The sequence below is a fragment of the Engystomops pustulosus genome, chromosome 9, assembly GCF_040894005.1.
Source record: "Engystomops pustulosus chromosome 9, aEngPut4.maternal, whole genome shotgun sequence".
Taxonomy (NCBI): domain Eukaryota; kingdom Metazoa; phylum Chordata; class Amphibia; order Anura; family Leptodactylidae; genus Engystomops; species Engystomops pustulosus.
In genome coordinates this window covers 61,764,227-61,776,528 of record NC_092419.1, presented here as the reverse complement: position 1 = coordinate 61,776,528, position 12,302 = coordinate 61,764,227, and the positions used below count along the sequence as shown (strand labels likewise).

General features: G+C 45.1%; 16 pseudogenes; all 16 read right to left on the bottom strand.

Moving 5' to 3' along the window:
• Nucleotides 1–90: 90 nt before the first annotated feature.
• Nucleotides 91–209, bottom strand: LOC140088741 (5S ribosomal RNA; annotated as a pseudogene).
• A 70-nt stretch (nt 210–279) lies between these two features.
• Nucleotides 280–398, bottom strand: LOC140094616 (5S ribosomal RNA; annotated as a pseudogene).
• Nucleotides 399–468: 70 nt separating this feature from the next.
• On the bottom strand, nt 469–587 carry LOC140092752 (5S ribosomal RNA; annotated as a pseudogene).
• A 70-nt stretch (nt 588–657) lies between these two features.
• Nucleotides 658–776, bottom strand: LOC140093888 (5S ribosomal RNA; annotated as a pseudogene).
• Nucleotides 777–846: 70 nt separating this feature from the next.
• Nucleotides 847–965, bottom strand: LOC140093887 (5S ribosomal RNA; annotated as a pseudogene).
• Nucleotides 966–1,412: 447 nt separating this feature from the next.
• Nucleotides 1,413–1,531, bottom strand: LOC140088393 (5S ribosomal RNA; annotated as a pseudogene).
• A 258-nt stretch (nt 1,532–1,789) lies between these two features.
• On the bottom strand, nt 1,790–1,908 carry LOC140094092 (5S ribosomal RNA; annotated as a pseudogene).
• Nucleotides 1,909–2,167: 259 nt separating this feature from the next.
• Nucleotides 2,168–2,286, bottom strand: LOC140088381 (5S ribosomal RNA; annotated as a pseudogene).
• Nucleotides 2,287–2,356: 70 nt separating this feature from the next.
• Nucleotides 2,357–2,475, bottom strand: LOC140088140 (5S ribosomal RNA; annotated as a pseudogene).
• A 637-nt stretch (nt 2,476–3,112) lies between these two features.
• LOC140097097 (5S ribosomal RNA) lies at nt 3,113–3,231 on the bottom strand (annotated as a pseudogene).
• A 70-nt stretch (nt 3,232–3,301) lies between these two features.
• Nucleotides 3,302–3,420, bottom strand: LOC140093886 (5S ribosomal RNA; annotated as a pseudogene).
• Nucleotides 3,421–3,678: 258 nt separating this feature from the next.
• On the bottom strand, nt 3,679–3,797 carry LOC140095991 (5S ribosomal RNA; annotated as a pseudogene).
• A 258-nt stretch (nt 3,798–4,055) lies between these two features.
• LOC140085380 (5S ribosomal RNA) lies at nt 4,056–4,174 on the bottom strand (annotated as a pseudogene).
• Nucleotides 4,175–4,622: 448 nt separating this feature from the next.
• Nucleotides 4,623–4,741, bottom strand: LOC140088369 (5S ribosomal RNA; annotated as a pseudogene).
• Nucleotides 4,742–5,188: 447 nt separating this feature from the next.
• Nucleotides 5,189–5,307, bottom strand: LOC140078830 (5S ribosomal RNA; annotated as a pseudogene).
• Nucleotides 5,308–9,142: 3,835 nt separating this feature from the next.
• Nucleotides 9,143–9,260, bottom strand: LOC140097879 (5S ribosomal RNA; annotated as a pseudogene).
• Between the last annotated feature and the right edge of the window lie 3,042 nt (nt 9,261–12,302).

The window sequence follows — 12,302 nt, the reverse complement described above, 5'->3', positions numbered from 1 at the left end:
AGCTTAGAATGGCCGTTGACAGCAGCTGTTCAATTTGAACCTTCTTTTACTATCTCATAGAGAAACTAACACAATTTTCAGGTTCAAAAAGGTCAACGGAACTTGGGATTCCCAGCCAGTCTCCCATGCTGGTACTTGCCAAGCCTTAAGCTGCATTGCTGCTGCGATCTGACAAGAGCAGGCACATTCAGCTTAGAATGGCCGTTGACAGCTGCATTTCAAATTGAAGCTTCTTTTACTATCTCATAGAGAAACTAAAACAATTTTCAAGTTCAAAAAGGTCAACAGAACTTGGGATTCCCAGCCAGTCTCCCATGCTGGTACTTGCCAAGCCTTAAGCTGCATTGCTGCTGTGATCTGACGAGAGCAGGCACATTCAGCTTAGAATGGCCGCTGACAGCAGCTGTTCAATTTGAACCTTCTTTTACTATCTCATAGAGAAAATAACTCAATTTTCAGGTTCAAAAAGGTCAACGGATCTTGGGATTCCTACCAAGTCTCCCATGCTGGTACTTGCCAAGCCTTAAGCTGCATTGCTGCTGCGATCTGACGAGAGCAGGCACATTCAGCTTAGAATGGCCGTTGACAGCAGCTGTTCAATTTGAACCTTCTTTTACTATCTCATAGAGAAACTAACACAATTTTCAGGTTCAAAAAGGTCAACAGAACTTGGGATTCCCAGCCAGTCTCCCATGCTGGTACTTGCCAAGCCTTAAGCTGCATTGCTGCTGCGATCTGACGAGAGTAGGCACATTCAGCTTAGAATGGCCGTTGACAGCAGCTGTTCAATTTGAACCTTCTTTTGCTATCTCATAGAGAAACTAACACAATTTTCAGGTTCAAAAAGGTCAACAGAACTTGGGATTCCCAGCCAGTCTCCCATGCTGGTACTTGCCAAGCCTTAAGCTGCATTGCTGCTGCGATCTGACGAGAGTAGGCACATTCAGCTTAGAATGGCCGTTGACAGCAGCTGTTCAATTTGAACCTTCTTTTGCTATCTCATAGAGAAACTAACACAATTTTCAGGTTAAAAAAGGTCAACGGAACTTGGGATTCCAAGGCAGTCTCCCATGCTGGTACTTGCCAAGCCTTAAGCTGCATCGCTGCTGCGATCTGACAAGAGCACGCACATTCAGCTTCGAATGGCCTTTGACAGCAGCTGTTCAATTTGAATCTTCTTTTACTATCTCATAGAGAAACTAACACATTTTCAGGTTCAAAAAGGTCAACAGAACTTGGGATTCCCAGCCAGTCTCCCATGCTGGTACTTGCCAAGCCTTAAGCTGCATTGCTGCTGCGATCTGACAAGATCAGGCACATTCAGCTTAGAATGGCCGTTGAAAGCAGCTGTTCAATTTGAACCTTCTTTTACTATCTCATAGAGAAACTAACACAATTTTCAGGTTCAAAAAGGTCAACGGAACTTGGGATTCCCAGCCAGTCTCCCATGCTGGTACTTGCCAAGCCTTAAGCTGCATTGCTGCTGCGATCTGACGAGAGCAGGCACATTCAGCTTAGAATGGCCGTTGACAGCAGCTGTTCAATTTGAACCTTCTTTTACTATCTCATAGAGAAACTAACACATTTTCAGGTTCAAAAAGGGCAACAGAACTTGGAATTCCCAGCCAGTCTCCCATGCTGGTACTTGCCAAGCCTTAAGCTGCATTGCTGCTGCGATCTGACGAGAGTAGGCACATTCAGCTTAGAATGGCCGTTGACAGCAGCTGTTCAATTTGAACCTTCTTTTGCTATCTCATAGAGAAACTAACACAATTTTCAGGTTCAAAAAGGTCAACAGAACTTGGGATTCCCAGCCAGTCTCCCATGCTGGTACTTGCCAAGCCTTAAGCTGCATTGCTGCTGTGATCTGACGAGAGCAGGCACATTCAGCTTAGAATGGCCATTGACAGCAGCCGTTCAATTTGAACCTTCTTTTACTATCTCATAGAGAAAATAACTCAATTTTCAGGTTCAAAAAGGTCAACAGATCTTGGGATTCCTACCCAGTCTCCCATGCTGGTACTTGCCAAGCCTTAAGCTGCATTGCTGCTGCAATCTGACGAGAGCAGGCACATTCAGCTTAGAATGGCCGTTGACAGCAGCTGTTCAATTTGAACCTTCTTTTACTATCTCATAGAGAAACTAACACAATTTTCAGGTTCAAAAAGGTCAACGGAACTTGGGATTCCCAGCCAGTCTCCCATGCTGGTACTTGCCAAGCCTTAAGCTGCATTGCTGCTGCGATCTGACGAGAGCAGGCACATTCAGCTTAGAATGGCCGTTGACAGCAGCTGTTCAATTTGAACCTTCTTTTACTATCTCATAGAGAAACTATCACAATTTTCAGGTTCAAAAAGGTCAACGGAACTTGGGATTCCCAGCCAGTCTCCCATGCTGGTACTTGCCAAGCCTTAAGATGCATTGCTGCTGCGATCTGACGAGAGCAGGCACATTCAGCTTAGAATGGCCGTTGACAGCAGCTGTTCAATTTGAACCTTCTTTTGCTATCTCATAGAGAAACTAACACAATTTTCAGGTTCAAAAAGGTCAACGGAACTTGGCATTCCCAGCCAGTCTCCCATGCTGGTACTTGCCAAGCCTTAAGCTGCATCGCTGCTGCGATCTGACAAGAGCACACACATTCAGCTTAGAATGGCCGTTGACAGCAGTTGTTCAATTTGAACCTTCTTCTACTATCTCATAGAGAAACTAACACAATTTTCAGGTTCAAAAAAGTCACCAGAACTTGGGATTCCCAGCCAGTCTCCCATGCTGGTACTTGCCAAGCCTTAAGCTGCATCGCTGCTGCGATCTGACAAGAGCATGCACATTCAGCTTAGAATGGCCGTTGACAGCAGCTGTTCAATTTGAACCTTCTTTTACTATCTCATAGAGAAACTAAAACAATTTTCAGGTTCAAAAAGGTCAAGGGAACTTGGGATTCCCAGCCAGTCTCCCATGCTGGTACTTGCCAAGCCTTAAGCTGCATTGCTGCTGTGATCTGACGAGAGGAGGCACATTCAGCTTAGAATGGCCGTTGACAGCAGCATTTCAAATTGAACCTTCTTTTACTATCTCATAGAGAAACTAAAACAATTTTCAAGTTCAAAAAGGTCAACAGAACTTGGGATTCCCAGCCAGTCTCCCATGCTGGTACTTGCCAAGCCTTAAGCTGCATCGCTGCTGCGATCTGACAAGAGCACGCACATTCAGCTTAGAATGGCCGTTGACAGCAGCTGTTCAATTTGAACCTTCTTTTACTATCTCATAGAGAAACTAACACAATTTTCAGGTTCAAAAAGGTCAACAGAACTTGGGATTCCCAGCCAGTCTCCCATGCTGGTACTTGCCAAGCCTTAAGCTGCATTGCTGCTGCGATCTGACGAGAGTAGGCACATTCAGCTTAGAATGGCCGTTGACAGCAGCTGTTCAATTTGAACCTTCTTTTGCTATCTCATAGAGAAACTAACACAATTTTCAGGTTAAAAAAGGTCAACGGAACTTGGGATTCCAAGGCAGTCTCCCATGCTGGTACTTGCCAAGCCTTAAGCTGCATCGCTGCTGCGATCTGACAAGAGCACGCACATTCAGCTTCGAATGGCCTTTGACAGCAGCTGTTCAATTTGAATCTTCTTTTACTATCTCATAGAGAAACTAACACATTTTCAGGTTCAAAAAGGTCAACAGAACTTGGGATTCCCAGCCAGTCTCCCATGCTGGTACTTGCCAAGCCTTAAGCTGCATTGCTGCTGCGATCTGACAAGAGCAGGCACATTCAGCTTAGAATGGCCGTTGAAAGCAGCTGTTCAATTTGAACCTTCTTTTACTATCTCATACAGAAACTAACACAATTTTCAGGTTCAAAAATGTCAACGGAACTTGGGATTCCCAGCCAGTCTCCCATGCTGGTACTTGCCAAGCCTTAAGCTGCATTGCTGCTGCGATCTGACGAGAGCAGGCACATTCAGCTTAGAATGGCCGTTGACAGCAGCTGTTCAATTTGAACCTTCTTTTACTATCTCATAGAGAAACTAACACATTTTCAGGTTCAAAAAGGTCAACAGAACTTGGAATTCCCAGCCAGTCTCCCATGCTGGTACTTGCCAAGCCTTAAGCTGCATTGCTGCTGCGATCTCACGAGAGCAGGCACATTCAGCTTAGAATGGCCGTTGACAGCAGCAGTTCAATTTGAACCTTCTTTTATTATCTCATAGAGAAACTAACACAATTTTCAGGTTCAAAAAGGTCAACATAACTTGGGATTCCCAGCCAGTCTCCCATGCTGGTACTTGCCAAGCCTTAAGCTGCATTGCTGCTGTGATCTGACGAGAGCAGGCACATTCAGCTTAGAATGGCCATTGACAGCAGCCGTTCAATTTGAACCTTCTTTTACTATCTCATAGAGAAAATAACTCAATTTTCAGGTTCAAAAAGGTCAACAGATCTTGCGATTCCTACCCAGTCTCCCATGCTGGTACTTGCCAAGCCTTAAGCTGCATTGCTGCTGCAATCTGACGAGAGCAGGCACATGCAGCTTAGAATGGCCGTTGACAGCAGCTGTTCAATTTGAACCTTCTTTTACTATCTCATAGAGAAACTAACACAATTTTCAGGTTCAAAAAGGTCAACGGAACTTGGGATTCCCAGCCAGTCTCCCATGCTGGTACTTGCCAAGCCTTAAGCTGCATTGCTGCTGCGATCTGACGAGAGCAGGCACATTCAGCTTAGAATGGCCGTTGACAGCAGCTGTTCAATTTGAACCTTCTTTTACTATCTCATAGAGAAACTATCACAATTTTCAGGTTCAAAAAGGTCAACGGAACTTGGGATTCCCAGCCAGTCTCCCATGCTGGTACTTGCCAAGCCTTAAGATGCATTGCTGCTGCGATCTGACGAGAGCAGGCACATTCAGCTTAGAATGGCCGTTGACAGCAGCTGTTCAATTTGAACCTTCTTTTACTATCTCATAGAGAAACTAACACATTTTCAGGTTCAAAAAGGTCAACGGAACTTGGAATTCCCAGCCAGTCTCCCATGCTGATACTTGCCAAGCCTTAAGTTGCATTGCTGCTGCGATCTGACGAGAGCAGGCAAATTCAGCTTAGAATGGCTGTTGACAGCAGCTGTTCAATTTGAACCTTCTTTTACTATCTCATAGAGAAACTAACACAATTTTCAGGTTAAAAAAGGTCAACAGAACTTGGGATTCCCAGCCAGTCTCCCATGCTGGTACTTGCCAAGCCTTAAGCTGCATTGCTGCTGCGATCTGACGAGAGCAGGCACATTCAGCTTAGAATGGCCGTTGACAGCAGCTGTTCAATTTGAACCTTCTTTTGCTATCTCATAGAGAAACTAACACAATTTTCAGGTTCAAATAGGTCAACGGAACTTGGGATTCCCAGCCAGTCTCCCATGCTGGTACTTGCCAAGCCTTAAGCTGCATCGCTGCTGCGATCTGACAAGAGCACACACATTCAGCTTAGAATGGCCGTTGACAGCAGTTGTTCAATTTGAACCTTCTTCTACTATCTCATAGAGAAACTAACACAATTTTCAGGTTCAAAAAAGTCACCAGAACTTGGGATTCCCAGCCAGTCTCCCATGCTGGTACTTGCCAAGCCTTAAGCTGCATCGCTGCTGCGATCTGACAAGAGCACGCACATTCAGCTTAGAATGGCCGTTGACAGCAGCTGTTCAATTTGAACCTTCTTTTACTATCTCATAGAGAAAATAACTCAATTTTCAGGTTCAAAAAGGTCAACGGATCTTGGGATTCCTACCCAGTCTCCCATGCTGGTACTTGCCAAGCCTTAAGCTGCATTGCTGCTGCGATCTGACGAGAGCAGGCACATTCAGCTTAGAATGGCCGTTGACAGCAGCTGTTCAATTTGAACCTTCTTTTACTATCTCATAGAGAAACTAACACAATTTTCAGGTTCAAAAAGGTCAACGGAACTTGGGATTCCCAGCCAGTCTCCCATGCTGGTACTTGCCAATCCTTAAGCTGCATTGCTGCTGCGATCTGACGAGAGCAGGCACATTCAGCTTAGAATGGCCGTTGACAGCAGCTGTTCAATTTGAACCTTCTTTTACTATCTCATATAGAAACTAACACAATTTTCAGGTTAAAAAAGGTCAACAGAACTTGGGATTCCCAGCCAGTCTCCCATGCTGGTACTTGCCAAGCCTTAAGCTGCATTGCTGCTGCGATCTGACGAGAGCAGGCACATTCAGCTTAGAATTGCTGTTGACAGCAGCTGTTCAATTTGAACCTACTTTTACTATCTCATAGAGAAACTAACACAATTTTCAGGTTCATAAAGGTCAACAGAACTTGGGATTCCCAGCCAATCTCCCATGCTGGTACTTGCCAAGCCTTAAGCTGCATCGCTGCTGCGATCTGAAAAGAGCACACACATTCAGCTTAGAATGGCAGTTGACAGCAGCTGTTCAATTTGAACCTTCTTTTACCATCTTTGACAGAGAAACTAACAATTTTCAGGTTCAAAAAGGTCAACGGAACTTGGGATTCCAAGCCAGTCTCCCATGCTGGTACTTGCCAAGCCTTAAGCTGCATTGCTGCTGCGATCTAACGAGAGCAGGCACATTCAGCTTAGAATGGCCGTTGACAGCAGCTGTTCAATTTGAACCTTCTTTTAATATCTCATAGAGAAACTAACACAATTTTCAGGTTCAAAAAGGTCAACGGAACTTAGGATTCCCAGCCAGTCTCCCATGCTGGTACTTGCCAAGCCTTAAGCTGCATTGCTGCTGCGAACTGACGAGAGCAGGCACATTCAGCTTAGAATGGCCGTTAACAGCAGCTGTTCAATTTGAACCTTCTTTTACTATCTCATAGAGAAACTAACACAATTTTCAGGTTCAAAAAGGTCAACGGAACTTGGGATTCCCAGCCAGTCTCCCATGCTGGTACTTGCCAAGCCTTAAGCTGCTGCGATCTGACGAGAGCAGGCACATTCAGCTTAGAATGGCCGTTGACAGCAGCTGTTCAATTTGAACCTTCTTTTACTATCTCATAGAAAAACTAACACAATTTTCAGGTTCAAAAAGGTCAACAGAACTTGGGATTCCCAGCCAGTCTCCCATGCTGGTACTTGCCAAGCCTTAAGCTGCATTGCTGCTGCGATCTAACGAGAGCAGGCACATTCAGCTTAGAATGGCCGTTGACAGCAGCTGTTCAATTTGAACCTTCTTTTACCATCTTTGACAGAGAAACTAACAATTTTCAGGTTCAAAAAGGTCAACGGAACTTGGGATTCCCAGCCAGTCTCCCATGCTGGTACTTGCCAAGCCTTAAGCTGCATTGCTGCTGCGATCTGACGAGAGCAGGCACATTCAGCTTAGAATGGCCGTTGACAGCAGCTGCCTAATTTCTACTTTCTTTTACTATCTCATAGAGAAACTAACACAATTTTCAGGTTCAAAAAGCTCAACGGAACTTGGGATTCCCAGCCAGTCTCCCATGCTGGTACTTGCCAAGCCTTAAGCTGCATTGCTGCTGCGATCTGACGAGAGCAGGCACATTCAGCTTAGAAGGGCCGTTGACAGCAGCTGTTCAATTTGAACCTTCTTTTACTATCTCATAGAGAAACTAACACAATTTTTAGGTTCAAAAAGGTCAACGGAACTTGGGATTCCCAGCCAGTCTCCCATGCTTGTACTTGCCAAGCCTTAAGCTGCATTGATGCTGCGATCTGACGAGAGCAGGCACATTCAGCTTAGAATGGCCGTTGACAGCAGCTGTTCAGTTTGAACCTTCTTTTACTATCTCATAGAGAAACTAACACAATTTTCAGGTTCAAAAAGGTCAACGGAACTTGGGATTCCCAGCCAGTCTCCCATGCTGGTACTTGCCAAGGCTTAAGCTGCATTGCTGCATCGATCTGACGAGAGCAGGCACATTTAGCTTAGAATGGCCGTTGACAGCAGCTGTTCAATTTGAACCTTCTTTTACTATCTCATAGAGAAACTAACACAATTTTCAGGTTCAAAAAGGTCAACAGAACTTGGGATTCCCAGCCAGTCTCCCATGCTGGTACTTGCCAAGCCTTAAGCTGCATTGCTGCTGCGATCTGACGAGAGCAGGCACATTCAGCTTAGAATGGCCGTTGACAGCAGCTGTTCAATTTGAACCTTCTTTTACTATCTCATAGAAAAACGAACACAATTTTCAGGTTCAAAAAGTTCAACAGAACTTGGGATTCCCAGCCAGTCTCCCATGCTGGTACTTGCCAAGCCTTAAGCTGCATTGCTGCTGCGATCTGACGAGAGCAGGCACATTCAGCTTAGAATGGCCGTTGACAGCAGCTGTTCAATTTGAACCTTCTTTTACCATCTTTGACAGAGAAACTAACAATTTTCAGGTTCAAAAAGGTGAACGGAACCTGGGACTCCCAGCCAGTCTCCCATGCTGGTACTTGCCAAGCCTTAAGCTGCATTGCTGCTGCGATCTGACGAGAGCAGGCACATTCAGCTTAGAATGGCCGTTGACAGCAGCTGTTCAATTTGAACCTTCTTTTACCATCTTTGACAGAGAAACTAACAATTTTCAGGTTCAAAAAGGTGAACGGAACTTGGGATTCCCAGCCAGTCTCCCATGCTGGTACTTGCCAAGCCTTAAGCTGCATTGCTGCTGCGATCTGACGAGAGCAGGCACATTCAGCTTAGAATGGCCGTTGACAGCAGCTGTTCAATTTGAACCTTCTTTTACTATCTCATAGAGAAACTAACACAATTTTCAGGTTCAAAAAGGTCAACGGAACTTGGGATTCCCAGCCAGTCTCCCATGCTGGTACTTGCCAAGCCTTAAGCTGCATTGCTGCTGCGATCTGACGAGAGCAGGCACATTCAGCTTAGAATGGCCGTTGACAGCAGCTGTTCAATTTGAACCTTCTTTTACTATCTCATAGAGAAACTAACACAATTTTCAGGTTCAAAAAGGGCAACGGAACTTGGGATTCCCAGCCAGTCTCCCATGCTGGTACTTGCCAAGCCTTAAGCTGCTGCGATCTGACGAGAGCAGGCACATTCAGCTTAGAATGGCCGTTGACAGCAGCTGTTCAGTTTGAACCTTCTTTTACTATCTCATAGAGAAACTAACACAATTTTCAGGTTCAAAAAGGTCAACGGAACTTGGGATTCCCAGACAGTCTCCCATGCTGGTACTTTCCAAGCCTTAAGCTGCATTGCTGCTGCGATCTGACGAGAGCAGGCACATTCAGCTTAGAATGGCCGTTGACAGCAGCTGTTCAGTTTGAACCTTCTTTTACTATCTCATAGAGAAACTAACACAATTTTCAGGTTAAAAAAGGTCAACGGAACTTGGGATTCCGAGCCAGTCTCCCATGCTGGTACTTGCCAAGCCTTAAGCTGCATTGCTGCTGCGATCTGACGAGAGCAGGCACATTCAGCTTAGAATGGCCGTTGACAGCAGCGTTTCAATTTGAACCTTCTTTTACTATCTCATAGGGAAACTAACACAATTTTCAGGTTCAAAAAGGTCAACGGAACTTGGGATTCCCAGCCAGTCTCCCATGCTGGTACTTGCCAAGCCTTAAGCTGCATTGCTGCTGCGATCTGACGAGAGCAGGCACATTCAGCTTAGAATGGCCATTGACAGCAGCTTTTCAATTTGAACCTTCTTTTACTATCTCATAGAGAAACTAACACAATTTTCAGGTAAAAAAAGGTCAACAGAACTTGGGATTCCCAGCCAGTCTCCCATGCTGGTACTTGCCAAGCCTTAAGCTGCATCGCTGCTGCGATCTGACAAGAGCACGCACATTCAGCTTAGAATGGCCGTTGACAGCAGCTGTTCAATTTGAACCTTCTTTTACTATCTCATAGAGAAACTAACACAATTTTCAGGTTCAAAAAGGTCAACGGAACTTGGGATTCCCAGCCAGTCTCCCATGCTGGTACTTGCCAAGCCTTAAGCTGCATTGCTGCTGCGATCTGACAAGAGCAGGCACATTCAGCTTAGAACGGCCGTTGACAGCTGCATTTCAAATTGAACCTTCTTTTACTATCTCATAGAGAAACTAAAACAATTTTCAAGTTCAAAAAGGTCAACAGAACTTGGGATTCCCAGCCAGTCTCCCATGCTGGTACTTGCCAAGCCTTAAGCTGCATTGCTGCTGTGATCTGACGAGAGCAGGCACATTCAGCTTAGAATGGCCGCTGACAGCAGCCGTTCAATTTGAACCTTCTTTTACTATCTCATAGAGAAAATAACTCAATTTTCAGGTTCAAAAAGGTCAACGGATCTTGGGATTCCTACCAAGTCTCCCATGCTGGTACTTGCCAAGCCTTAAGCTGCATTGCTGCTGCGATCTGACGAGAGCAGGCACATTCAGCTTAGAATGGCTGTTGACAGCAGCTGTTCAATTTGAACCTTCTTTTACTATCTCATAGAGAAACTAACACAATTTTCAGGTTCAAAAAGGTCAACGGAACTTGGGATTCCCAGCCAGTCTCCCATGCTGGTACTTGCCAAGCCTTAAGCTGCATTGCTGCTGCGATCTGACGAGAGCAGGCACATTCAGCTTAGAATGGCCGTTGACAGCAGCTGTTCAATTTGAACCTTCTTTTACTATCTCATAGAGAAACTATCACAATTTTCAGGTTCAAAAAGGTCAACGGAACTTGGGATTCCCAGCCAGTCTCCCATGCTGGTACTTGCCAAGCCTTAAGCTGCATCGCTGCTGCGATCTGACAAGAGCATGCACATTCAGCTTAGAATGGCCGTTGACAGCAGCTGTTCAATTTGAACCTTCTTTTACTATCTCATAGAGAAACTAAAACAATTTTAAGGTTCAAAAAGTTCAACGGAACTTGGGATTCCCAGCCAGTCTCCCATGCTGGTACTTGCCAAGCCTTAAGCTGTATTGCTGCTGCGATCTGACGAGAGGAGGCACATTATGCTTAGAATGGCCGTTGACAGCAGCATTTCAAATTGAACCTTCTTTTACTATCTCATAGAGAAACTAAAACAATTTTCAAGTTCAAAAAGGTCAACAGAACTTGGGATTCCCAGCCAGTCTCCCATGCTGGTACTTGCCAAGCCTTAAGCTGCATTGCTGCTGCGATCTGACGAGAGGAGGCACATTCAGCTTAGAATAGCCGTTGACAGCAGCATTTCAAATTGAACCTTCTTTTACTATCTCATAGAGAAACTAAAACAATTTTCAAGTTCAAAAAGGTCAACAGAACTTGGGATTCCCAGCCAGTCTCCCATGCTGGTACTTGCCAAGCCTTAAGCTGCATCGCTGCTGCGACCTGACAAGAGCATACACATTCAGCTTAGAATGGCCGTTGACAGCAGCTGTTCAATTTGAACCTTCTTTTACTATCTCATAGAGAAACTAACACAATTTTCAGGTTCAAAAAAGTCACCAGAACTTGGGATTCCCAGCCAGTCTCCCATGCTGGTACTTGCCAAGCCTTAAGCTGCATCGCTGCTGCGATCTGACAAGAGCACGCACATTCAGCTTAGAATGGCCGTTGACAGCAGCTGTTCAATTTGAACCTTCTTTTACTATCTCATAGAGAAACTAACACAATTTTCAGGTTCAAAAAGGTCAACGGAACTTGGGATTCCCAGCCAGTCTCCCATGCTGGTACTTGCCAAGCCTTAAGCTGCATTGCTGCTGCGATCTGACGAGAGCAGGCACATTCAGCTTAGAATGGCCGTTGACAGCAGCAATTCAAATTGAACCTTCTTTTACTATCTCATAGAGAAACTAAAACAATTTTCAAGTTCAAAAAGGTCAACAGAACTTGGGATTCCCAGCCAGTCTCCCATGCTGGTACTTGCCAAGCCTTAAGCTGCATTGCTGCTGCGATCTGACAAGAGCACGCACATTCAGCTTAGAATGGCCGTTGACAGCAGCTGTTCAATTTGAACCTTCTTTTACTATCTCATAGAGAAACTAACACAATTTTCAGGTTCAAAAAGGTCAACAGAACTTGGGATTCCCAGCCAGTCTCCCATGCTGGTACTTGCCAAGCCTTAAGCTGCATTGCTGCTGCGATCTGACGAGAGCAGGCACATTCAGCTTAGAAAGGCCATTGACAGCAGTTTTTCAATTTGAACCTTCTTCTACTATCTCATATAGAAACTAACACAATTTTCAGGTTCAAAAAGGTCACCAGAACTTGGGATTCCAAGCCAGTCTCCCATGCTGGTACTTGCCAAGCCTTAAGCTGCATCGCTGCTGCGATCTGACAAGAGCACACACATTCAGCTTAGAATGGCCGTTGACAGCAGCTGTTCAATTTGA